The sequence below is a fragment of the Mustela lutreola genome, chromosome 5 (genome assembly GCF_030435805.1).
Source record: "Mustela lutreola isolate mMusLut2 chromosome 5, mMusLut2.pri, whole genome shotgun sequence".
Lineage (NCBI taxonomy): Eukaryota > Metazoa > Chordata > Mammalia > Carnivora > Mustelidae > Mustela > Mustela lutreola.
In genome coordinates, this window is record NC_081294.1 from 25516532 (window position 1) to 25544369 (window position 27838).

Sequence of the window (27838 nt, forward strand, 5' to 3'; positions counted from 1 at the left end):
TGACATAGACCAGCAAGATTCTGCAGTAAATTCGTGTCCCAACACATGTATGACAGACCAGCAGTGGTGACGAAATTACTCAGTTACAAATGTTAAGCAGCCCTTTAATCTTTTCATCTCTAGTGCTAATCTTAAAACTACATCAATCCCAAAACACACATTTTAAAAGCTTACAGTCTCTATATGGATGATGAATATTAACTAAATCTATTTGGGTAATAAGCATTTCACATTATTTGTAAATCAAGCCATCATGTTCTGCACCTTAAATTTACACAGCAATATATTTGTCCATTTTATTCTCAAAAGGGGGAGAAGTTAATTATCTCTAAAACTGGGATGCATTTCAAAATAAGACAGTACCTTAAAGGAAATGTCATATCATAGCTATTTAGCTAACTAAACCCATGGAAAAGAGAAGAAACATGTGGCACAGGTCCCACACATACAGGGCAATGTAGTAATGAATTACGGTCCTACCTGTCAGTTACCTGGAGTACTTAAAACTTGGTACAAGACTGGATAGCCATATCTATACATCCCACCAATCTACCTATCTTCCTTGAAAAAAAATTTTATAAGGGGAGGTCAGTAACTACCCCTGCCCAGAGGATTTTGTCCTCGAACCATTACCCCCTGAAACAAATTCCAAGAACCTGTAATCCAGGCAGGATGGTTATATATTCAGGGCACGCGGAGTTTGTGGGCCCTTAAAAATGTACCCCATTTGTTAATCAGAGCAAGCCAGGCACATTAAGAGTAACAGTTAAAACAGGTGAGGAAAACCTGGCACTATAACGCAGTTTATGATCTGGCTCAAAAGGCACAACTTCATATATTTTGCAACCATGCTGTGAGAAGGTAAAGAAGCCCCGATAATGACTAAGTCATTATCAGTGACACCACACAGCTCTTGTACTTAGATGTCAATAATCACTTCAGATCCCTAAATGGGTTTGAGATTCTATCCCCAGCAAAGGAGTATCTTCATGCCTATGGCTGGTCCAAGGAAAGGTACTCCAAGTTCAGGATCACACTTAGGGAGGACCACACAGCCACACACTCCACTTACTGATGAAGCAGGAGCAGCTGCACTAAGAATACCAACAGCCATAGGACCCTGAGGATGTCCTCTACTCACTGCGGAAGAAACAACTAGAAGTTAAAAGACCAAAAGAAAACTATTTTGGGGTCCGACAAGATTGTGATCAGAAATCAGTTCCAGTATTTTCCAAACACAGGGATGGAAGAGGCAGCTATGTCAGAGAGGTTCTCATAAAATCCAGAGAAACATGACTTCATTAGGGTCATGGGTCCAAAACAAGAGGGAACATACAAGAATAGAGAATACATTAAGACCCCAATATGACCATGCTGATGAGCTGGGATGCTAGAAAATTAAAAATGGGCACATTTAAAGATACCATGTGCAGCTCACAAGGCCTCCAACAAAACTAAAAATCGAACACAAAAGACAGGGAATCCAAGGGCCCTGGAAACTAATTCAAAGCATCTCTACTTGAATAACAACAAATAAGAACCAAATAAGTAGAAACTTTCCCAATGGGATACCAACTAAATTAATTCATTAACCATCGAGTCCTCCTTCAGTCAATCTTTTGTTGTTCAGAATCCCTGACATCAGACTCATTCAGACAAATGGCCAAACTTTAGGGCAGACCTCCTGAAGGTTGCGGAACATAAACTGAAATAAATTACCTTTATCCTATAGTATGCCATTCAGAAGCTAGGAGCCAAGCAAAGAATGAATGGTACAAGGGCGCCCGGGTGGCTCAGTTAAGCGGCTGCCTTCAGCTCAGGTCATGATCCCAGGGTCCTGGGATCAAGCCCCACATTGGGCTCCCTGCTCAGGGGGAGCCTGCTTCTTCCTCTCCCTCTCCCTCTGCTTGCCGCTCTGCCTACTTATGTGCTCTGTCAAATAAAAAAAAATTTAAAATCTTAAAAAAAAAAAAAAAAAAAAGAATGGTACATAACGAATGAGGCAATGATCTCGGGGACATGCTCTGCAGACACAATTCTTCCCTTGGTGGGCAGTTCCAAGATCTAAACTTAGGGGAGACTACAAAAAGTAGTCTACAGGGGCGCCTGGGTGGCTCCTTGGGTTAAAGCCTCTGCCTTCGGCTCAGGTCATGATCCCAGGATTCTAGGATCGAGCTCCACATCAGGCTCTCTGCTCAGCAGGGAGCCTGCTTCCTCCTCTTCTCTCTCTCTCTCTGCCTGCCTCTCTGCCTACTGTGACCTCTGTCTGCCAAATAAACAAATAAAATCTTTAAAAAAAAAAAAGTAGTTTACAGAGACTACAAAAAGTCCTATGCTACTACATGTCTAAGCAACAATCTCCAACACAGCTTTTTCTCAATGATAAGATGATATTTATTTGGGTCTCTGGTTGCCTGATTCCCTTTACTTCTCTCCAGTGGCTCAATTTGAATGGGGAAAGGGGTGTTCTTTTATTGGGCCCCTAAAAATACAAACACTGAGTCCTCACCATTTGAGTTACAAGCTCCAGAAGCACTTAATGAGAAGCTTTTTAAGAATGAGGAGTGTCTGGGTGGCTCAGTCAGCTAAGCAGGGGCCTTTGGCTCAGGTCATGATCCCAGGGTCCCAGGATCAAGCCCCACATCAGGTTCCCTGCTCAGTGGAGTGCCTGCTTCTCCCTCTCCTGACTGCTCTACCTACTTGTGCTATTTCTCTGTCAAATAAATAAAAATCATTTAAAAAAAAAAAAAAAAAGAAGAAGAAGAAGAAAAAAAGAATCAACTCCACAGGGGCGCATGGGTGGCTTAGTAAGTCAAGCATCTATCTTCTGTATAGTGTTGAATTCTGGTGTGATCAATCTTTTTATAAATGGCTTTCTAAACAGACTTTCCTCCGCAAAAGAAAATATCAGGTTACCAAAATATTTGGTGTTTACTACCAAACCCAATCCAAAAGTTGTACTATTGAGGCCACTCCTGGTTCACATACACCCTATTTTGAAACTCTGCCCTCACCTTCAGATTCTACAGAACGAGGTGATTGTACCCTGTCACATCTATTTGGACCAGGATGGGCAAACCACAGTTTCCCTCCTGGGAATCTAACTTGGAGACACAGAGGCTGCATCGGTCATATGGTCGGGCATGGGCACTGGCATATGAGTTCTAACTGATTACGTGGCTTGCAAAGCCACCGTCATTTTGTTTACAGTCTGAGAATGAAGGTAAACAGAAAAGAAAACAGAAGAGGAAAAAAATAAAAAGAAAGGAAAACAGAAGAGATATGCAGAACAAAAATGAGAGAATACACAACGCTGAGGCAAACCAAGACATACAGAGACAGACATACAGAGACAGACGCACATTAGGAATAGCCTCCTAGCAACAGAACCTTTCCTATGTGTTTGGGTTATACTCCTGAACACCTGCATCTCCTTATCTTCAACTACTCTGAAGGGATTTTGGTACTACAAAGCAAGTAACTTCTAATAAAGCTAAAAGAAATTTAATGAGTTGACATTATGTATCTGACAAAGATCTCAAAGTATAGAAACTACAGCTGAAAGATTTACATAGGCCAACAAATATTGTGCATGGCTAAAAAATTCAAACTTGCATGCACTTAACTAGCCTGGTTATGATAAGGGCATTTACTTATTTCATAAATAAACAGTGGTCCAATTCACCCATATTATCATTTGTAAGACAGCAAATTAGGACCTATAATCAAATAAATGCCACTTATAACTTAAGTCCACATTCCAATTAATCTCATCTAATTAGAAGCAAATTAAATCCTGATATTCCCAACCTTACAAAAGTAAAAAAACACACTTAAAAAAAACACACTTAAAAAAACACACACACATACACATTAAAAAAGTATTTATAGTTTACTAGTTAGATACAATACATGACTAGAAATTGAAAAGTAAAACTCAAAACAAAACTACAAAAGTGATTTGACAATAAATTTGAAAATGTCAAATATATTCTTTTGCAAAAAAGAATTTGTACTCAACTCAATAAGAAAAAAAATGAATAAGCCATAGTAATTAAAGAAATTATTTGATAATAGAAACTACCCTAAGTGTGAATCAGTAGACCTGTGAGACTTACTAAGTTACTGAAGAGGCTGAAATTGCTAGTGACCCAGAAAAGTTGTTTTTGTTGTTGTTTTTAATTTGTCTTGTAATTCCTTCATATATTATGTAATAAATTCAGAAAATAAAGTCAACACAGATTTTTGCTTCTAAGGTTGTAGGATAATTATGAAAATAAACACCAACAAAAATCAAAACTAAAAAAAAGGATTTACAAAACAGACAAATCCAATTTGAGAGACAGTCTGTTAAGTAACTGGTAAGAATTAAAGGAAATCAAAATTTAAACAATTAAAGGAAAGAATGACAATAACTCATTAAGAAAGAATGATTCATCAAATACAGAATCTCAAGAAAGAGTCAAAAATTCTGTAGTTAAAATTAATAACTGAAATGAAAAGTTCACTACAAGAGCTCAGCAGATTTAAAATTAAAGAGAATCAAGCAACTTGAATTTGAAGAACAGCAAGAAAAAAGAAGAAAGTGAGGAATGTCACAGATACTTCAGTTAAAAAGAAGAAGAAAAGAAAAAGATAATGAGGAAAGCCTCAGAGACTAAGGTCTTCAAAATTCCCAGAATAGGAGTAAAAGGAGTTCTCAGAAAGAGAAAGAGCAGAAAAGTAACAGCTGAAAATTTCCCAAACTAGGAAAATATTCATCTAAGATCCAGATGCTCAATAAATTCCAAACTGGATAAACACAAAGAGATCGTCAAACCTAGACACGTCAGAGTCAAACTGTTGAGAAAAATCTTGAAAGCAGCAAGACAAAACACCTTCTCACATGTAAGGGAGTAACACAGTTACCAGTGAACTTCTCACTACAAACTCTGGAGACTGGAGATTAGAAGACACTGAGATAACATACTTGAAGTGCTGAAAGAAAAAATACCATCAAGCAAGAATCTATACTCAGCAAAATTAACCTTCAAAAAGGAGCATGAAACAAATAATGAATCGGCTGCTAGCAGATCAAACTGATTAGAAATTAACTAAAGGAAGTCCTGCTGCTGAAAGTCATGGTATTTCAAATTCATATAGAAGAAAGGTAGATGCAAAAGGTAAATTTTTAAAAACCGTATTTGCCAATGCGGAAATACAAATCAAAACCACAATGAGATACTATCTTACATGACTTAGAAAGGCCAAAATCAACAAGACAGGAAACAAGTGTTGGAGAGGATGTGGAGAAAGGGGAACCCTCTTACACTGTTGGTGGGAATGCAAGTTGGTGCAGCCACTCTAGAAAACCGTATGGAGGTTCCTCAAGACATTAAAAACAGTTATCCTAAGACCCAGCAACTGCACTACTGGGTATTTACCCCAAAGATACCAATGCAGTGAAAAAAAGGGCCACATGCACCCCAATGCTCATAGCAACAAGGTCCGCAACAGCCAAACTGTGGAAGGAATGGAGATGCCCTTCAACAGATGCATGGATAGAGAAGGATATTACTCAACCATCAGAAAGGATGAACACCCACCATCTGCACTGACATGGACGGAACTGGAGGGGATTATGCTGAGTGAAATAAATCAAGCAGAACACAATTATCATATGGTTTCACTCAGATGTGGAAATATGGAATAGAGCAGAGAACCACAGGGGAAAGGAGGGAAAACAGAATGGGAAGAAATCAGAGAGGAAGACAAACCATGAGAGACTCTAGATTCAGGGAAACAGAGGGTTACAGAAGGGAGCAGGGAGGGAATGAGGTAACTGGGTGATGGGTATTAAGGAGGGCACACGTTATGATAAGCACTGGTTGATATATATAATTAATGAATCTCAAGGTCCTGGAATCAAGACCCATGTTGGGCTCTCTGCTTGGCAGTGGATCTGAATATCCCTCTCCTTCTGTGATCTGTCTTGCTCACTCTCTCAAATAAATAGTATCTAAAAATAAATAAGTATGGGGCGCCTGGGTGGCTCAGTGGGTTAAGCCGCTGCCTTCGGCTCAGGTCCTGATCTCAGGGTCCTGGGATCGAGTCCCGCATCGGGCTCTCTGCTCAGCAGGGAGCCTGCTTCCTTCTCTCTCTCTCTGCCTGCCTCTCAGTGTACTTGTAATTTCTCTCTGTCAAATAAATAAATAAATAATCTTTAATAAATAAATAAATAAATAAATAAAAATAAAAATAAATAAGTAAAATTAAAAATAAATTAAAAAAAGATAAAAGACTGTAAGGCTGGATAAAAAACCTGACCATATGCTATCTACAAAAGACAGTTTAAATTCCAAAACATAAAATGGTTTCTAAGAATGAAAGGAACATGCAAACGGGAATCAAAAGAAAATTGGAACAGTTTTCTTGTTAAAAGACAAAGTATACTTTGTTAATAGACAAAATATACTTCAGAGTAAAGAAAATTAAGAGGAACAAAGGGGTCATTTTCATGATAAAAAAGTTAACATTTAGAAAATACAATTATAAACAAACATATACACACCTAACAACAGAATCCCAAAATACATGAAGCAAAAACAAGAGAAATACACAATACAGTAACAGTATTTAACTACAATGACAATAAGTGATAGAACTAGATAAAAAAACAAAGATACAAAACTGAACAACACTACCAACCATGTCAACTTAAATGGCATTTATAAAACTCACCAACAACCAATAGTAAAATATACACGATTTTCAAGCACACTTGGAATATTTTCCAAGATGGACCACATGGTAGCCCATAAAACAATGACTTCAAAAGGACTGAAATCATATGAAGTATGTTTTACTCCAAGGGAATTAAATTAGAAATCAACAGAATGAAATCTGGGAAATCTCCATTTGGAAATTAATCTATGACTTCTAAATAATGCACTGGTCAAAGAAAACAAAAAAAAAGAAAAGGAAATATTTTGAACTCAATGAAAATAAAAACACAAATTATCAAAATCTATGGGATGCAGCTAAAGTAGTATTTAGAAAGAAATTTACATCTCTATTACATACCTGTATTACAAAAGAAGAAAGGTCTCAAATCAACCTATTCTCCCACCTTAAGAAACTAGGAAAAACAACAAACTAAATCCAAATCAACCAAGGGAAGGAAATAAAGATCAGTACAGAAATCAATGGAATGCAAAATACGAAAATGGGAAGTAGGGGATCCATGAAGTCAAAAGTTATTAAAAAAAAAAAAATCAAGAATCAAGTTTAAAACAGGAGAAAGGAGGACAGGAGGAAAGGCAGAAAGGCAGAAAGAGGACAGAGATACGCAAATTACCGGTCAAAAATAAAAGGAGGGACACATCACCGCTAAACCTACAGAAATCTAAAGGACTACAAGGGAACACTATAAACAACTATATGCCAATAAATCAGACAACTCAGATGAAATGTTCAAATTCCTGGAAAAACACAAATTACCAAAACCAACTGAATAAGAAATAAAAATCAGAATAAGCCTCTAACAAGAAACAGAATTATGTAATAAAAACCGTTACACAAAGAGTGTCACTGAGATGTAGAAGAACTAGGCTGGACCACATGTGAGAAATCCGAATACCAGCCCTGGCCATAAGGAAAATGTTTTACAGGATTTTAAAAAAGTCATTTAATATCCTCTCTGTGTCTCCATTTTCTCATGTACACCATGAAAGAGACAGACTTCAACCATTCTACAAGTGTGAGTCTAAGCAATTAAGAATTCCCTAAGGGGGTACGTGACTTAGGGCAAAACCAGATACTTCATCATGCTGAATTCCAAAAAATCATTTGCAAGTCAATCATCAAGGGTATTCTAAAAAGACCCTTAATTCTTTTAAAAAGATTTTACATATTTATGAGAGAGAGAGAGCAAGCGAGCAGGAACCGGGTGGAGGGGCATAGGGAGAGGGAAAAGTAGACTCCCTGATGAGCAGGGAGCCTGATACAGGGCTTGACCCCAAGCACCCTGATTCTGAAGGAGACACTTAACCAACTGAGCCACCCAGACACCCCTTAAAAGCTCTTCAATAGGATATAAAGAACTGTCTGAAGAATAAAGTGAACACATCTCAGGATAGATAAGCCTTTATAATGAGGTACCTGAAAACTGGTGTCTGGCCCTGCTATACATAAGCCTAGAAGAGGACAAGAATTTCAAGTTCTCAACTGGCAATGTGATCTTCTCAAATGTCAAACTGGTAAGAAAATTGGGAATATACTGCCAGACCAGTAAGTTACAGAGGCATGGCAAGTTATACTACATTTAGATTTTAAGAATTCAAATTAAACTCACAGGCTGAGAGGACCCAGAGTACACAGAAACCTAAATATCACCACTACTGCCTAAAAACCATACATCCTGCTATGTTGAGGTAACTAATGAGCCCTAAAGAAAGTAGCCTATCATCAGAAAGAATATGGGTTAAAAAGCCAAAAAACAGGGGTGCCTGGGTAGCTCAGGTTGTGTCCAATTCTTCATTTAGGCTCAAGTCATTATCTCAAGGTCATGGAATCCAGCCCTGTGTCGGGCTCTGCACTCAGTGCAGTCTGCCTGTCCCCCTCCCCTGGCTTGTGCTCAACGCCATTCTGCTTATGCTCACTCGTGCTCCATCACTCTTGCCTGTTCTCTCAAATAAATAAAATCTTAAAAAAAAAAAAAAAAGCCAAAAAACAAAATAGACTGCAGAAAAATTAGTTATCCTATCCTTGTACAGAAGCAGCCCCTAAGAAAGGCCCCAATATCCCCTGCCTCTTGGCATCCATACCCTTATATAATTCCTCCTTGTGAACCTACACTGGACTTGCTTCTAACAGAGTATGACAAATATCAGGGTACGTCACTTCAGAGGTCAGTCACAAATACACTGCGGACTTCCATCTTGGGCCTCATCCCTTGCTCTGCCGGCTGCCATGCTTTGAGCTGTCCTACACAGACACGCCAGGCAAAGACTGAGGTGCTCAGTCCCTCAACCTGCAAGAAACCGAATCCTCCTCCAGTTGAGCCTTCAGATGAAACCGAAGCTCTCTCTGGCCAACAACTGAACTGCAATCTCATGGAAGACCTTGATTCAGAGCCTCGCAGTTAAGCAATGCCCAGATTCCTGATCCACAGACAACTATGACAGAAAATGGCCTGGTTGTTTTGTTCAAACTGTTAAATTTTGCTACAGAGTGCAAGATAACTAACATAAGGCCCCCTAATATTGGACAGACAGGAAAAAAGGGAGATAATGGCCAAAGGGTCTGAGTTTCCCTTTGGGGTAATGAAACTGTTCCAAAATTGACTGTAATGACTGCTGCACAACTCGGTGAACATACACAAAACCCTGAATTCTACATTTAAAGTGGGTGAACTATATGGCATGAGAATTCTATCTCAAAGAAGACAACTAACATACTTTGTATATGAAATTACTTTTGAAATCTTGTAAGAACTTTTAATTATTTTGAAAGAAGTGTGAAAAGGTTCTTAGCAAAAATAACTAAACTGATTGAGAGAAGGATGGTGACTTCAGATAAAGACAGACTTCAAAGATTAGGCAAGAATAAGCAAAAAGAGACAGAAAAACTGGAAAACTACCTACGCTTGCAGGTGATATAACTAGATACCTAAATAAATAAATAAATAGATAGATAGATATATAAATGGATACCCAAAAAAAACTGAAGTGTAGTGCTACAATAAGAGAATTTAGAAAAGAACTAGGACGATAAAATTGACAAACATCAATAACTGCCATAAACAAACAATAAAAAAGAAGTAAAAATAAAAATGATAAAAAGTTATCCTTTCAAAGACCTCATTTACAATATTAACCAAAAAAAATACCTAGGCAAACCTATACAAAGAAAGCTTAAGGGGTGCCTAGGTAGCTCAGTGGGTTAAAGCCTCTGCCTTCAGCTCAGTTCCTGATCCCAGGGTCCTGGGATTTAGCCCCACACTGAGCTCTCTGCTCAGCAGGGAGCCTGTTTTCCCTTCTCTCTCTCTGCCTCCCTCTCTGCCTGCCTCTCTGCGTACTTGTGATGTGTGTGTGTGTGTGTGTGTGTGTGTGTGTGAAATAAATAAATAAATAAAAATCTTAAAAAAAAAAAAAAAAAGAAGAAGAAGAAGAAAGCTTAAAACTTCCCTGCAAGACTTAAAAACAGACCTGGAAGATGGAAAATGTCTCACTCTTGGTTACAGAAACAACATTATGTTATCAGTTCTTCCTAACTTATAAAATTAGTATCATCCTAATAAAAATAGCAAGTTTTGTTTTTATCTAGAGCTATAAAAGTTAAAAATAAAGTTCATAAAAATAAATAGAGGCCGTGGGACCCAGGCAGAGGCTGGGGTTGTGTGTCAGAGAGTGAATCTGCTCCCCTCCTCCATGTGCTGCCACCATGCCAGAGAGCTTGGACAAGGACACATACCCCACCCCGAGATCTGGAGACCCTGCGCCGTATGCCTGTGCCCGCACCACAAATCTCACTGCCCAATCCCATAACCTATCTGACGAAGGCCTTCCACCTCCTCATGGACAGGCCGGTGAACCTAGCAAGAGTTTATAGAGCAGTGGCATGAGAAGAACAAGGTACCACTATTACCACCAGGAGTTGTGCCATGTGCCTGACATCACCAAGTCCCAGGAAAAGGATATCTTAATGCATGTTTGAAGCAGAAATGCAATAGAGAAGAGACCGTAAAGTTGATCAAGAAATTGTCAACATTATCCAATAAAGGCTGAAGGCCTGTCAGCAGAGGGAATGTGAGAGCTACAGGCAGAACTGTGCCAAGGAGCTGGCTCAGTTCACCCAGATGGCCAAGGCCTACCAGGACCACTACCACTATCATTGGGGGCCCATTATTCTGCCACAAAGTGCCTGGCAAAACAAAAGTAGTGGATGCTGTCTAAGAGAAAGGCAGCTAAAGATAAAGAGACTACCACTGCCTAAAGCAGCTCCTTGAGCACCTTCACAAAACTAGTACTACTAAAAGGAAGAGTAATCAGAAACCTGTTTCTGTCATCATCTTTGGTCCCCAACCTGGACCTGTTGACCTTACTAGTCCCATCTCCCTTTAAATCCAGCTACAACTAAGCTCATAAGAGAAATAAACGAAAGAACCTATTAAAAAAAAAAAAAAGATAAATTCAAAAAAATAACCAGGAAACTGGGGAGGGAGAGGGAACAGTACGTGAGGAACAGAAAATGAAAGTGCCCTACTAGACAGTAAAAGAGATTTAAAGCCTCTTGAAATTAAATGTTAGGATACCAATACATGAACAAATGACCAAAAGAATAAAACTCAGTTAGAGACTCAAGAATATATCGAGGGGCACCTGGGTGGCTCAGTGGGTCAAAGCCTCTGCCTTTGGCTCAGGTCATGATCTCAGGGTCCCAGGATCAAGCCCCACATCGGGCTCTCTGCTCAGCAGGGAGCCTGTTTTCTCCTCTCTCTCTCTCTGCCTGCCTCTCTGCCTACTTGTGATCTGTCAAATAAATAAATAAATAAAATCTTTAAAAAAAAAAAAAAGAATATATTGAAATCTAATACATGATAAAACTGTTACCTCAAATCAGTATAAAATGGGAAGATGGATAGCCACTCAGAGAAAGAAAACTGTATCCATACTTCATATTATACTTTTTTTTAAGATTTTTTTTTTTAAAGATTTTATTTATTTATCAGAGAGAAAGAGAAAGAGAGCGAGGGAGCACAGGCAGACAGAATGGTAGGCAGAGGCAGAGGGAGAAGCAGGCTCCCCGCCGAGCAAGGAACCGGATGTGGGCCTCTATCCCAGGACGCTGGGATCATGATCTGAGCCGAAGGCAGCTGCTTAACCAACTGAGCCACCAAGGCGTCCCTCATATTATACTTCTAAATAAAAGTCCAAATGGATCAGGGACTGAAATGTAAAAAGAAACAATGTAAATACTAAAAGAAAAAAGGAGTGAATACTTTCATACCCTGGCGTGGGGGAAAAAACTACAGCTATTACTTGAATCTAAAAGAAAAAAGAGACTGATAAATTATACAAATTTTTCAAAGGCTGCATGGCAAACACCGTTAAGTCAAAAAACAAAGGGAAACGTAGGAAGTTTAAAACATATCACAGGGGTGCCTGGGTGGATCAGTCGTGAAGCGTCTGCCTTCAGCTCAGGTCATCATTCCAGGGTTCTGGGATGGAGCCCCATCAGGCTCCCTGCTCATTGGGAAGCCTGCTTCTCCCTCTCCCACTCCCTCCACTCCACTGTTTGTGTTCCCTCTCTCACTGTCTCTCTCTGTCAAACAAAATCTTAAAAAAAAAAAAAAAATCACAGATATAAGGCTAATATCTCTAATATACAATTATTAAAAATTAAAGGAAAATAAGATGAATACTCAATTTTTTACAAAAGCAAAAGATACAGGGGCATCTGGGTGGCTCAGTCAGTTAAGCATCTAACTCTTGATTTCAGCTCATGTCATGGTCTAAGGTTCTGTGCTGGATATGGAACCTGCTTAAGATTCTCTCTTTCTCTGCCTTTGCCCCTTCCCACCACCACACTCCCTCTTCAGAAGGATAAAAAAAAAAAAAAAAAAAAAAAAAGGGCAAGGGGAGCCTGAATGGCTCAACTGGTTGGGCATCTGCCTTCAGCTCAGGTCATGGTCTTGGGATCCTAGGATCAAGCCCTCCATCAACCTCCCTACTCAGCAGGGAGTCTGCTTCTCCCTCTCCCTCTGCCCCTGCCCCTGCCTCTGCCTCTCTACTCATGCTCTCTTTTTATCAAATAAATAAATAAAATCTTTAAAAAAAAAAAAAAAAGGAGCAGCAGCAGCAAAAGACATAAACAGAAAAATTCACAAAAGGACTTAAACATATGGAAAGATACTTTCTGTCATTCGTAAGAAAATCCGTGCTTAAATTATGTAAGAATCCAAAAAAAAAAAAAAACAGTTCAAAAAGAAGCCAGTATCCATCACCAGATGACCAGATAAGCAAAATATGGCATATACATACAATGGACCATTTTAGCTTTAAAAAGAAATTCTGACACATGCTACAACATGGACAAACCTGGGTGACATTTTATCAAGTGAAATAAGCCAGTCACAAGAAGGCAAGCATAATGATTCCACTTATATGAGGTACCTACAACAGTTAAATTCATTGACAGAAAGCAGAATGGTGGTTGCCCAGGGCATGTGGGCAGGAAATGGGGAGTTATTTAAAGGGTAGAGTTTTAGTCTGGGTTGATGTAGTGCTTTTTGAGGTGGATGGTGGTGAAAGCTACATAACAATGAGAATGTCCTTGTGCCAGTGAACAATGGTTAAAACAGTAACTTTCATGCTGTATTTATTTTACAATTTTTAAAGCTACAATGCTTACCTATCAAGACTAGCAAAAATCCAGTAATATGACAACATACTGTGTTAACAAAGATGAGAACAATAGGCACTCTTACACACTATGATGGGAATGCAGAGCTGACACCACTCCTACCAAGGGGAATTTGGAAATCTAGAAAAACCATTATGTACCCTTCAACCAGACAATCCTACTTCTAGGAATCTACTGTGAAAAAAAATTCATAAATACAAAACAATATATGCATATAGTCATTAAATGTGACATTATTTGAAGTTGGGAAAACTTGGAAACATCCCATAAATCCATCAGTAAGGGACTTGATGAATACAGAAAGATATACACATAATAAAGTAATACAGAGCCATAAAAGACCTCTACATAATGATAAAAAAACAATCTTCAGGCTATAACATGAAAAAAGGAAGACACTAAACAACATATATAATAGGCTACCCTTTGCATATGGAGGAGAGGGGCAAGAATGAATATATATAATTTTACTAAGAAACACTGGAAAGATAAACCCCAAACTATTTTTTTTAAAACTACCAATAGATGGGGCACCTGGGTGGCTCAGTGGGTTGAGCCTCTGCCTTAGGCTCAGGTCATGATCTTAGGGTCCTGGAATCCAGCCCCACATGGGCTCTCTGCTCAGCAGGGAGCCTGCTTCCTCCTGTCTCTCTGCCTGCTTCTCTGCCTACTTGTAATCTCTCTCTCCGTTAAATAAAGCAATAAAAAATCTTAAAAAAAAAAAAATTACCAATAGGGGAAGGAAGGAATGAAATAGAAAGAAGGCAGCATTTTAAATGTACATCTTCAGTAAAAGTACTAACAGTAGGGCACATAGGTGGCTCAGGGGGTCAAGCCTCGGACTCTTGATTTTGGCACAGGTAATGCTCTCAGAGTCATCAGAGCGAGGTTTGGCTTGCACTGAGCATGGAGTCTGCTCCATGAGAAGGGGATTCTCTCCCTCCTTCTCCCTCTGCCTCTCTCCATGCTGTCCCTCTCTCTAAAATTAATTAATTCATTCATTTTTTTTTTGAAAAAGTACTACACAGAAACTTAAGGCTGAACCCAACAGTCAATTAGTAGTAATACTGACATTATTATTATTTTTTAAAACATTTTATTTAACATTTTATTTATTAGAGAGAGAGAAAGAACAGAGGGGAAGAGAAGAGGTAGAGGATGAGTGAGAAGCAGATTCCCCACTCAGCTCAGAGCCCAATATGGGACTCAATCCCAGGACCCCAAGATCATAACCTGAGTCCAAGGCAGACTACTTAACTGAATGAGCCACCCAGGTACTGCTGAAATTCTTTTAATACATACAGTAAGCCAATACAAATATGTTAATACTTTAGAAATCAAGATTTTCCATGAGAAAAGAAGATAAAGTATAAAATCCAGTGAGTAAAATAAAAATCCACCATGTTAAATTTGAACCAGAAACTATATAACTGATTTTTTTCCCTCCCGAAAAGTGTGTGCTAGCTCTGTCCCCTGACGAAAATATATTCTAGGGGCACCTGAATGGCTCAGTCAGTTAAGTATCTGCCATCAGTTCAGGTCATGATCCTGGAATGCACGGATTGAGCCCCAAGTCGGGGATCGAGCACCCACATCAGGCCTTCTGCTCAGCAGGGATCTGCTCCTCCCTCTGCCCCTCCCCTGCTTGTGCTTGCTCTTTCTCTAACAAAAATCTTAAAAAAAAAAAAAGAAAAGAAAAAGAAAACATATTCTCTGTGCACTAAAAAGTCCTAGAACCAATCACAACTCATTAACACTGAGTATACCCAGTAATCAGTCTACTTCCCACAAATAAAAACTAGCATTCGCTAAAGGAATGATGGATTCTAGGTCTGAAATAAGGCATCTATAAGAGAAGCCTGGGACAGTAGTTGGTGTTGACAGAAAGCAAGTTATCAAAGGTCAATAGGTCATATCAAAAGAATACTGAAGCCAAAAGAAAGGAATTCCCACAGGCCAAAGGTGGGACAATATGAACATCCAAAATATCAAAATAAGTGACAGAAACACAAGAATATATTTAAAAAGAAAAACACAAGCCATAATTTAAAACAAAACAAAACAAAAAACCCACACCTCACAGGAAGTAATAATAACCTCCTTTATCTGAAACCTGGCCTTAAAAAGAAAATTAAGTATTTACCCTGTTGAGTGCATTTAAAAAAAACAGGATTACAATGGAAACCAAATCACTGACAGTTATGAAAATATTAAAAGTAAACAAATTTGTGATGTGTGCTTTATTAGCACATTAAACAAATTCTGGTGGCAAGTCGAATAACTACTATAATTCCAATGTAGTGATGAGCACATAATGATGTGAGGGGTCTACAACAGCTGTCTTGTGATATGAAAATTCTCTAATTTCTACTGATAACCAAACTCAGACACTGCTAACACTTTAGGTTGTTGCCTGCCTACATTCATAACTGAAGCAGAGGTTAACTTTCAGTTATAGATCCTTACAAAAGGTCCTTTTCCCCAGAGTTCTAAGAGGAATGTTTACAGTAATACAGGCCTACCTAAAGAAACAAGAAATATCTCAAACAACCTAACCTTATACCTGAAAGGACTAGAAAAAGAACAAGGCCCAAAGTTTGAAGAAAGGAAAGAAATTCTAAAAGATCAGAGCAGAAACAAAATAAAGACTAAATATAAAAAAATATAAAAAAGAGCTGGTTCTCTGAAAAAAATAAAACTGATAAACTTTTAGACAGACTAATTAAGAAAAAAAGGACTTGAATCAAATCAAAAATGAAAGAGAAGTTACAGAACACCACAGAAATACAAAGGATTATAAAAGACTACTACAAAGAATCACATGCCAACAAATTTGGCAATCTACAAAGAACAGATAAATTCCTAGGAATACAGAAGAAAGAGAAAATTGAACAGACTGATTACTAGTAATGAAATTCAATCACTCATCAAAAAACTCCCCACAAATAAAGTCCAGGACCATGTGGCTTCATCAGTGAATTCTACAAAATAGTGAAAGAGGGGTGGGTGCCTGGCTGATTCTGTCAGTGGAGCATGCACCTCTTTAACTCTGCATCATGAGTTCAAGCCCCATGTTGGGCACAGAGATTACTTTAAAAAAATAAAAATAAAATAAAAAAGAATTAATACCTATTCTTGTCCAATTATTTCAAAACTAGAAGAGAAATGCGAGTTTCCAAATTCATTCTCTGAGGCCATCATTACCCTGACACCAAAACCAGATAAAGACACTACCAAAAACAAAACAAAAAACACTACAGGCCACTATCTCTAATGAATACAGACATAAAAACCCACAACAAAATATCAGCAAACTGAACCCAACAATATATTCTAAAATAATCACCACAATCAACTGGGCTTTATTCCTGGGATGCGAACATGGTTTAATATTCATGATACAACACCACATTATCAAGTATAAAAACAACCACAGTATCATCTGAGCAGATGCAGAAAAAGCATTTAACAAAGTATAAAATCCACTCACAATAAAAACCCTCAACAAAGTAGGTTTAGAAAAAACATACCTCAACATAATAAAAGTCACAAATGACAAACCCACACACAGCTAATATCATACTCAAGGGTGAAAAGCCTTAAAAACCTTTCCTCTAAGATTAGGAACAAAACAAGGATGTCTGCTCTTGCCATTTTTACTCAAAACAGTGCTGGAAGCCCCAGCCACAGCAATCAGACAAGAAAAAAAATAATAAAATAAAATAAAAGGCATTCAAACTGGTAAGAAAAAAGTAAAACTGTCACTATTTGCAGATGACATGATACTATAAAAATCTCATCTAAAATCCTAAATACCCTCCCAAAAAACTGTTAGAACATGAAATGAACTTGGTAAAGCTTCAGGATACAAAACTGCTGTTTCTATCCACTAATAACAAGCTATCAGAAAGACAAAGTAAGAAAACAATCTCACTAACAATTCCAAAAAGAATAAAAATACCTAGCAATAAATCTCACCAAAGGGATGCCTGTTTAAACCACTGCCTTCGGCTCTGGTAGTGATCCCAGGGTCCTAGGATCAAGTCCCGTATCAGGCTCCTCGCTGGGCATGGAGCCAGCTTCTCTCTCTGCCTCTGCCTGCCACTCTGCCTGCTTGTGCATGCACGTTATCTCTCTCTCTGTCTCTCTCTCTCTCTCTCTGACAAATAAATAAATAAATAAAATCTTTTAAATACATACATACATACATACATAAATCTATCTCACCAAGAATGGAAAGACCTGTATGCTGAAAACTAGAAGACACTAATGAAAGAAACTGAAGACACAAATAAATGGAAAGATTTATCATGCACTAAAGGATTGGAAAATTAGTATTATTAAAATACCCACACTACACAAAGAGCTACAGATTTAATGCAATCCTTATGAAAATACCAACAGTATTTTTCACGGAACTAAACAAACAAACAAAAAATCCTAAAAGTCATATGAAACTATAAAAAGACTAGAACCAAAGCAATCTTGAGAAAAAAGAAGGAAGATGAAGGCACCACAATCCCAGATTTCAAACTATACTACAAGCTATAATAATATCACAACAGTATGATACTAGCACATCAATCAATGGAAGAGGACTGAGAGACAGTCCAGAAATAAACCCACGACTTTAAGGTCAATCTCACTGCATCTCTGTCAAATAAATAAATAAAACCTAAAAAAAAAAAAAAAAAAAAGGAAAGAAAGAATGTACCATAGGAAAAACAGTCTCTTCAATAAATGGGGGTGTGAAAACTAGACATTACATGCACAAGAATGAAGCTGGACCACTTTCTTACACCATACACAAAAATGAACTCAAAACAGATTAAAGAGGGGCGCCTGGGTGGCTCAGTGGGTTAAGCCGCTGCCTTCGGCTCAGGTCATGATCTCAGGGTCCTGAGATCGAGTCCCGCATCGGGCTCTCTGCTCAGCAGGGAGCCTGCTTCCTTCTCTCTCTCTCTGCCTGCCTCTCAGTGTACTTGTAATTTCTCTCTGTCAAATAAATAAATAAAATCTTTAAAAAAAAAAAAAAAAAACAGATTAAAGATATAAATGTAAATCCTGAAACCATAAAACTCCTAAAGAAAATATAGTAAACTCATAGGCGGCAGCCTTAACATTTTTCTGGATATGTCTACTGAGGCAAGGGGGGGAAAAAGCAAACAAAATAGGGACTACACCAAACTAAAAAGCTTTTGCACAGCGAAGGAAACCATCATCACAAGGAAAGGCAATCTGCTGAATGGAAGATATTCAGAAATCATGTATCTGATAAGGGGTTAATATCCAAAATATAGAAAGAACTCAAAACAACATCAAAATAATAACCATAATCTGCTTAAAAACAGGCAAAGGGCCTGAACATTTTTTAAAAGAAGACATACAGATGGCAAACAGATACATGAAAAGGTGTTCAACTTCAGTAATCACCAGGATCATCCAAATCAAAACCATGAGAAATTACATCACATCAGTCAGACTGGCTAGTGTCAAAAAGACAAGATATAACAAATACTTGACAAGGATATGGAGAGAAATGAACCCTCATACGCTGTTGGTGGAAATGTAAACTGGTTACAGCCACTCTTTTTTTTTTTTTTAAGATTTTATTTATTTGTCAGAGACAGAGGGAGAGAGAGAGAGCGAGCAAGCACACGCAGACAGAGAGGCAGGCAGAGGCAGAGGGAGAAGCAGGCTCCCCGCCGAGCAAGGAGCCCAATGTGGGACTCGATCCCAGGACCCTGGGATCATGACCTGAGCAGAACGCAGCTGCTTAACCAACTGAGCCACCCAGGCAAAACAGTATGGAGGTTCCTCAAAAAACTAAAAATAGAATTCAGTAATTCCACTTCTGGAATTTTACCTAAAAATAAGGAAAACACTAATTTGAAAAGATATATGCATCCCTATGTTTACTGCAGCATTATTTACAACAGCCAGGATATGGAAGCAATCCAAGTGTCCAACAGCAGAAAGATGATAGAGATGGCATATATACACAATATTATTCAGTCACAGAAAAGAATAAAATCTTGCCCTTCACAAAATGAATGGGCCTAGAAGGTATGCTATGTGAAATAAGTCAAAGACAAATACTGTATTTCATTTATGAGTGGAATCTATAAAACAAACCAACAAGAACAACAGAAAACAGAAAATGACTCATAAGGAACAAACTGGTGGTTGTTAGAGGGGAGGAGGGTGTGGGATGGATGAATAGCAGTTAAGAAGTACAAACTTCCCATTATAAATAAGTAACTCGAAAGGATAAAAAAGATAGCATAGGGTACATAGTACCACTGCAATAACCTTGTATTATGACAAATGACAAATACACTTACTGTGGTGAGCATTTTGTATGTAAGTGTTGACTCACTACATTATACACCTGAAAGTAATATATGTCAACTCTTGTTTCAATTTTTTTATTTTTAAAGAAATTCTTTTTTCCCCATTCAAGTGTCTTATCCTGAATTCTACCATTGACTCCAGAATAAGAATCGCACTCCCTAAGAACTTGGATACCGGCCTCAAACCCCAAAAACCTCTGTTAGAACCCAATCCTAGTAATAAATTCAATCTACATCCAATTCTTCCTTAATATGGGGGGACTCCAATCCCAAGCCTCCCTCCTTTTCCTCACATCAGCCCCCTCCATTTTTACCCTCACCTCCAGTAAGCACACAATCATTTACTGAGCACTCACATGCCAAATATTATTCTAAATACTAAACATGCAGTAACTCATTTACACCTCCATAATAACCTTCTGAGGTACTATGATTATTCCCAATTCAAAAATAGGGAAAACGAGCCAAGAATACACCACTTCAACTACACCCTTGCTAATTTCCTAAGTACATTTTCTATTTTTCTTCCACTGCATTTGCCTAGCAAAACTCAACCCAGACAATGCAACTGTCCACTGTCTCCTTTTCTGTGCTTCTGAACTCCTAGTGGGGGAAAAATACCTTGCAATCTCCATACAACTTCAACTAAGTCATCAATGATACCTGGCAAATCCCTCTATAAGCTTCCCTCATCAAAGATCTGACCATTCCCTATGGCTGCTGTTTCAAAATTCCGTTCTCCTCAAATCTCTTATGTTTATATTTATGCTTCCGTTTTATGAAACAGATGACTTCATAAGAGGTAAAGGCCATCTGATACGAATGGCCTCAACTTCTAGCAATGAACCAAACCAATAAACTCAACTTTGTCCATCCTCATTCTTTTGTCTGGTTACAACAGAAAAACTGCCTAAGGCTCACACATTACCCAGGCTCCACCATCTCAAGAAGTACCTTTCCTCAGGGCCCTTGGGTGGCTCAGTAGTTAAGTGGCTGCCTTTGGCTCAGGTCGGGATACTGGGATAGTCTCACAGCAGACTCCCTGCTCTACAGGGAGCCTGCTTCTCCCTCTCCTGCTCCCCCTGCTTGTGTTCCCTCTCCCGCTGTGTTTCTCTGTCAAATAAATAAAATTTAAAAAAAAAAAAGTACCTTTCCTCACAATTCCAGTAGTTCTAAAGTATCTTAAACCTCTTACCTTCCTATTGATATGCAAACATCCTCCAGATGGCCTGCTAGGAAGGCATGGACCAGTCCTGCCCTACATCCTCTCCATTCACTACAAACTCCTTCAAACTACAGGTGACCCCAGGTGCCTGGGTGGCTCAGTCCATTAAACGCCTGCCTTCCACTCAGGTCACAGCCCCAGATGGGATAGAGCCCCACAGGCCCCAAGTCAGGCTCTCTGCTCAGCAGGGAGCCTGCTTCTCCCTCTCCATCCACCACCCCCATGCTCGCTCACTCCCTTTCTCTCTCTCTCAAATAAACAAACAAAACAAAACTACAGTTGGGGCGCCTGGGTGGCTCAGTGGGTTAAAGCCTCTGCTTTCGGCTCAGGTCATGATCCCAGGGTCCTGGGATCAAGCCCCGCATCGGGCTCTCGGCTCAGCAGGGAGCCTGCTTCTGCCTGCCTCTCTGCCTACTTGTGATCTCTGTCTGTCAAATAAATAAATAAAATATTTTTTAAAAAACTACAGTTGACCTTTGAATAACATGAGTTTGAACTACACAGGTCCACTTACCTGCAGATTTTTTTCAGTACAGTACAGCACTGCAAATGTATTTCCTCTTCCTCAGGATTTTAGTAACATTTTCTCCCTAAGATTTTATTGATTTATTTGAGAGCAAACGAGGGCACAGTGGGGATGGGAGAGGGAGAAGCAGACTCCCCACAAAGCACAATGCGAGGCTCGATGCCAGGACTCTGAGATCACGACCTGAGCCAAAGGCAGACACTTACCAGAAGAGCCACCCAGGTGTTCCTTTTCTCTAATTTAAAGAATACAGCATAGGGGCGCCTGGGTGGCTCAGTTGGTTGGACGACTGCCTTCGGCTCAGGTCATGATCCTGGAGTCCCGGGATCGAGTCCCACATCGGGCTCCCAGCTCCATGGGGAGTCTGCTTCTCCCTCTGACCTTCTCCTTGCTCATGTTCTCTCTCACTGTCTCTCTCTCAAATAAATAAATAAAATCTTTAAAAAAAAAAAAAAATAAAAAAAAAAAAAAAAGAATACAGCATATAATCAATATACAAAATTGTGATAATAGACCTTACATTATCAGTAAGGCCTTCAGTCAACAGCAGGCTATTAGTTGTTAAGATCTAGGGAAGTCAAAAGCTATACATGAATTTTCTAACGCACTGGGCAAGGGTTGGTGTTGGTGCCCCAACATCCACACTGTTCAAGGGTCAACTGTTAAGTCAAAAAATAACTCTCCATCACTTCCCTTTCACTCTCAAACCCATGCAATCTGATACAACTCCCAACGAGCCTTCTCTTAAATACCTGCCCTGAAACGTCTGATGCTGCAGACACTGCCCCTCCTCCCCAGGGCTTCCACACCACCACTCTGCTGTGCTGCTCAGCAGCTGCTGCTCAGGCTTCTCCCATCCACTCCCCAGGTATAATGCTCAGTGATCTCATCCTGTATACACACTTTTTTTTTTTTTTTTAAAGATTTTTAAGTAATCTCTATATCCAACATGGGGCTCAAACTCACAACCCAAATATCAAGAGTTGCATGCTCCACCACCTGGGCAGGCCAGGCACCCCTTGTCTTATTTAGACACCCTTCCTGAGACAGCTGAGTCACTCTCACTTGTTTAAAAATTGTTCTCAGGGCACCCGGGTGGCTCAGTCAGTCAAGCATCTGCCTTTGGCTCAAGTCATGATCTCAGTGTCCTGGGATCAAGCCCCATATTGGGCTCCCTGCTCTGAGGAGAGCCTGCTTCTTTCTCTCCAGCTCCCCCCATGCTTGTGTGCCTGCTCTTTGTCAAATAAATAAATATTTTAAAAATGGGTAAATAAATAAAAACTTAAAAAAATAAAAATTGTTTTCAAATAGAAGTATACAAGTGAAAATTAAAGTCCCCACCCTCCCCTTCCATTCTCACCCAGTCCTTCAAGGGCAACTTACTATTAACATTGCAAACATATCCTCCCCAAATCCTTTTTTTCCTCAATATACACATAGTCAGAGTCTACTACTACTACCAAGTGCCTACTATATGCTAAAACTGGGCTAAGCATTTAGTGGTACACGAAGTCTAACCCTTTTATAAAGTACGCATTACTGTTCCATTTTCGCAAGATAGTGAAACGGAGGCTCATGGGAATTACGGAACCTACCACAGTCACTGATGGCAAAGCACAAGTGAAACTGGTCTCTCTAGCTCCAAAACCCTGGCTCTATTATTCTTGCCTTCCAAGACCTATTTGTTTAGTGGGTAATCTAGGTGTGCTTCACTTGAGCCCCATGAGAGTGAAAGAAAATATTAGCGTAACCCCTCCCCCCCCCCAAGTTTCAGTTACCCATGTTCTACCACCTTCCAGAAGCAGACAATCCTTCTCACTTTATTGTCAGGTCAACAGTAGTCTAATACTGCGTCACAATGTCCCTACTCATCTCCCTCACTTCATCTCCGCATGTAGGCATTTTATCATCTCATCATCAAAAGAAGGGGTGAGTACAGTACAGTTAGACATTTTGAGAAAGAGAAAGACCACATTCACATAACTTTTACTACAGGATACTGTTTTAACTGCTTAATTATTAGCTGGTAATCTCTTACTGTGCTTCATTTATAAATTAAACATTACCATAAATATGCATGTACAGGAAAAAACACATACACACACACACACACACACACACACAGAAGAGGGTTAGGTTTTATTCAGGGTTTCAGGCCTCCACTGAGGGTCTTGGAACTTGCTCAGCGTTGTTCAGTCCCTGTGTTTAACGGAGGACTATTGTACTCACTTTTCTTTCCACACTTGCCACTGATCACTTCAAACCGAAAACACAAAACTAAGTGTGAGGACAAACTGACTTCCTCTCAAAAAAAAAAGAATTTTTTTTTAACAGATCCTTCGCAAAATGTACACTCATTTGACCAGTGAAGTTTTTTTTTTTTTTTTTTTTTAAAGATTTTTTATTTATTTATTTGACAGAGAGACATCACAAGTAGGCAGAGAGGCAGGCAGAGAGAGAGAGAGGAGGAAGCAGGCTCCCTGCTGAGCAGAGAGCCCGATGCGGGACTCGATCCCAGGACCCTGAGATCATGACCTGAGCCAAAGGCAGCAGCTTAACCCACTGAGCCACCCAGGCGCCCTGACCAGTGAAGTTTTAAAAAATGTATTTAACAGCAGATTATTAAGAAAAACCTAACTATAAAATAAACACAACACAAGAACAATTCAGTTTGCAAAGTTTGTTTTCACATATATAAATTACCTCAGAATAACCTAGGAAAATACTATCATTTTACATTTGAAAAATCTGAAGTTCAGTTGGCTGGCTCAGTTGGTGGAGCAGGCAACTCTTGATCTCAGTGTAGTAAGTCCAAGACCCACGCTGGGTATAGATTAAAGATAAAATCGTTTTAAAAAGAAAGAAAAGAAAAATCTGAAGTTTAGAGGAAAAATATACCCATGTTCACACTGTGGAACCAGCACACATCTAACTAAAGCCCAGTGCTGGGACCCTACAGTGCTTTCACCACTACATCACACTGGCAGTATTCTAAGTTGAGGACATTTTGAAAAGTATATACAGTAATGAAAGCATGTTAAGCTTTCTACCAAGTCACCATAAAACATTTGTTTATTAGATATTGGATTGTGTGTGATTTTCTAGTAGTAAATCAATCTCATCTGGGAGACAGAGACACAAAGTTACATACAATAAAACCTAATTTTTAATTCTTAAAACGGGAAAATATAATTTGAATTCAAGAAACATCTCCTGAGTGCCAAAACACTGCTAAGCAGAGGTTAAGATAAGACAGAAGGCACAGCATGGAAATAATATTATAATTCAATATGAATACTAATATGAATAAAACAGCAACCTTTCATTCCTTTTCTCCAAAAACATGTTGCTATGAACTGAACTGTATACCCCAAAAATTCATATTTTGAAGCCCTAGCCCCCATGTGATGCTACTGTAGATGGGGTCTTTGACTGATAATTAAGTTTAGATTTAGTCAGGAGTGTGGGGCCCTCATCAGAAGAGACACCACAGATTTTGCTGTGCCTCTCTGCCATGTGAGGACATTGAGAGAGGAATCTCACCAGAGTCCAATCAAATCTTCAGACTTCCTGCCTCCAGAACTGTGAGAAACCTTCAAACCAATTCTCAGGGCACGTGGGCGGCTCAGTCAGTTAAGTGTCTGCCTTCTGCTCAGGTCATGATCACAGGGTCCTAGGATCAAGCCCCACTTGGGCTCCCTGCTCAGTGGGGAGTCTGCTTCTCCCTCTGCTCTGCCCCCTTAAGCTCAAGCATGTATTATTTTCTACATCTTTTTCACAAGGAGCACAGACTTGTACAAGAAAATAATCAGGATAGTATTACTATCCTAATAGTTCCTTAAACCAATCATCTTCTTTCCTCTAAGCTTTAATGGTAATTAAATCCTATTACTTCTATAAAAATTACCTTTCTGATCAAGACTGTGCTCTCAGTATCGAAGACCCAGGCACTAAATACCACAAATTTTAATAACCTCAAACCCATTAGCAATATTCCTGCCTCCGGCTTCTCCATCTACTGATTCTTTCTTCACTTAAAGGAACCGCCTTTCTTAAAATTCAGTTTACAGCATTACTTTTATCTTTAAAACCTCCAACTGCCACCAGTATCATTTCAACTTACGTTTAAAGGTCACACTGTACTAATTACTTTTTGTGTTCCCTATTCCACACAAACTACTCCTTGTAACTTCTCATTATTAGACAACTGATTTTCTTCGTTAGCTGTGTAAAGTAACATCATTTTTAGAAAGTTTTAGACTTTCCCAAATAATTATTTTCATCTATACCCTGTCAACAATATATCCTGTTTAGAATGCTACTTTCCCATCAAGTGACAAGCTACATCTCATTCAATATTCTGCTCAAAAGTGTTCCCTACCATTTCCAACATTCTTCTCTGGGCACACCCCCCTCAACTGAAGGTCTTCTTTACCCCCACTCCCCACAGCACTCAGCATCCCCACACTCTATACCGGTGATAAGGGAATCACTTTTCCTTTCCTCATTAAAATCTGGACAACAGCCCACAGGAGGAACTCCTCCCTTCAAAGGAATTGTCTTACTAGCTACTAAGATGGTAACATGTTTTTCACCATAGGAATAAGAAAAGGCTGCCAATGTTCCACAAACCAAGCAAAAGCATCACCCAAAATGTGATCTAGGAAATCCGGAGGTTAGAGAAGAGTCACTTCACACAATGAACAGAGAAAGAAACCACATAAAAAAAACAAACTCTTGACCTTCAATTCAATGCAATTCTACTGAAGGTTAAGTAAACTTTCTAGTAACAAAGTTTATAATCACATCTACAAAGCTACAGGGAAAATAAAGCCATGATGACGAAGGGTAATGTGCACTCACTGGAGGAGATGGGTGGATGGAGGAAACGGACACCTAAGAGCTGAGGGGACACAATTCCCAAAGGAGGAGAATATACTGACCTGGGGAAGGGGGTTAATTTTAAGTAGAAGCCCCTCCCCTTGTAACAGAAAGGAGTGGTAGATAAAGGTAGATGGGGGAAGAGAGGTAAAGGAAGACTCTTTATACAGACTCAGAGCAAGGAAGGAGTAAAACAAGAGACTTTAAGGGAGTGGTGAACATTTTAAACAGTCACTGGGGAGAATCAATCTAGGGGAGAATAAGTGAGGACCAGAAGTAAGGCAGTCACCTCGAAAATGGGAGAGGAGAAGACAAATTCAAAGAATGCAAACTGAGTTACCTACTGGATGTGGACAGTGAAAGAGAAGGCTATGGAGTGTGACCTAAGCAACTGTGCGGCTGGAGGAGAACGGACTATGACAAGGAGTACAGGAACAATCTTAGGGGAAAGATGCAGCTCCAAATCTCCATTTCCAGAAACCAGAAGTACTAAGGTAAACACACATAAGGTTAAGTATAAATAATTGGATACTGGACCTCTCTTTCTGATTCTTAATTTCCTTTTTCTTTTTTTTTTTTTTCCTCCTGAATTTCCTTCCCAACCCAGGACAAATCAGCAGTTTATATAAAGACAAGTCAACAGACTTTAGGATACTGTCCAAATCAGACTTCTGAGCTCCTTTCAAGGGCTCTAAACTTTTAGGCAGATCGATGGGTTTTTTAACCCATTTTCAAAAACCTACAGCTTGAACAAAGCTGAAGGATTCACAATTACTGTTTTCAAAACTTACTACAAAGCTACAATAACCAAAACAATGTGCTACTATCATAAGAACATACACACCCATGGACTACATTAGGGCCCCAGAAATAAATCCTTGAGTGTATGGTCCTGAGATTTTTGACAAGCACCCCACATTCAATGGAGAAAGAACAATCTTGTCAGCAAATGCTGCTGACATAACTGGGTATCCATATGCAAAAGAATGAAGTTAGACCCTTACTTTATACCATACACAAAAACTAACTCAAAATGATCAAAGACCTAAACAAGAGAGTTAAAACTATAAAGCTAATGGAAGGAAACACAGCAGAAAAGCTTCAAGACATTAAATTTTGAAATGACTTCTTGGATATTCCACCAAAAGCATAGGCAACAACAACAAAAAAAAAAAATAAAGCAGACTTAATCAAAGTTAAAAACTTGTAGATCAAAGGACACTACCAACATAGTAAAAAGAAACCTACATAATAGAAAATATCTGCAAATCATGTATTTACTAAGGGATTAATACCCAGAATATATAAAGAACCTCTAAATCTCAAAAACAAAACAAACGGATTTTAAAAAACAGGCAAAAGGGGGCACCTGGGTGACTCAGTCAGTTAGACATCTGCCTTTGGCAGGGGTCATGATCCCAGCGTCCTGGAATTGAGCCCTGAGCTGGG

At 39.1% G+C, this 27838-nt stretch overlaps 1 protein-coding gene across 1 annotated transcript in view; it reads right to left on the minus strand.

The window, feature by feature from the left end:
- Positions 1–27838, minus strand: part of GOLPH3 (golgi phosphoprotein 3) — a 62374-nt gene that overhangs the window by 19712 nt on the left and 14824 nt on the right. The window lies entirely within an intron of this gene.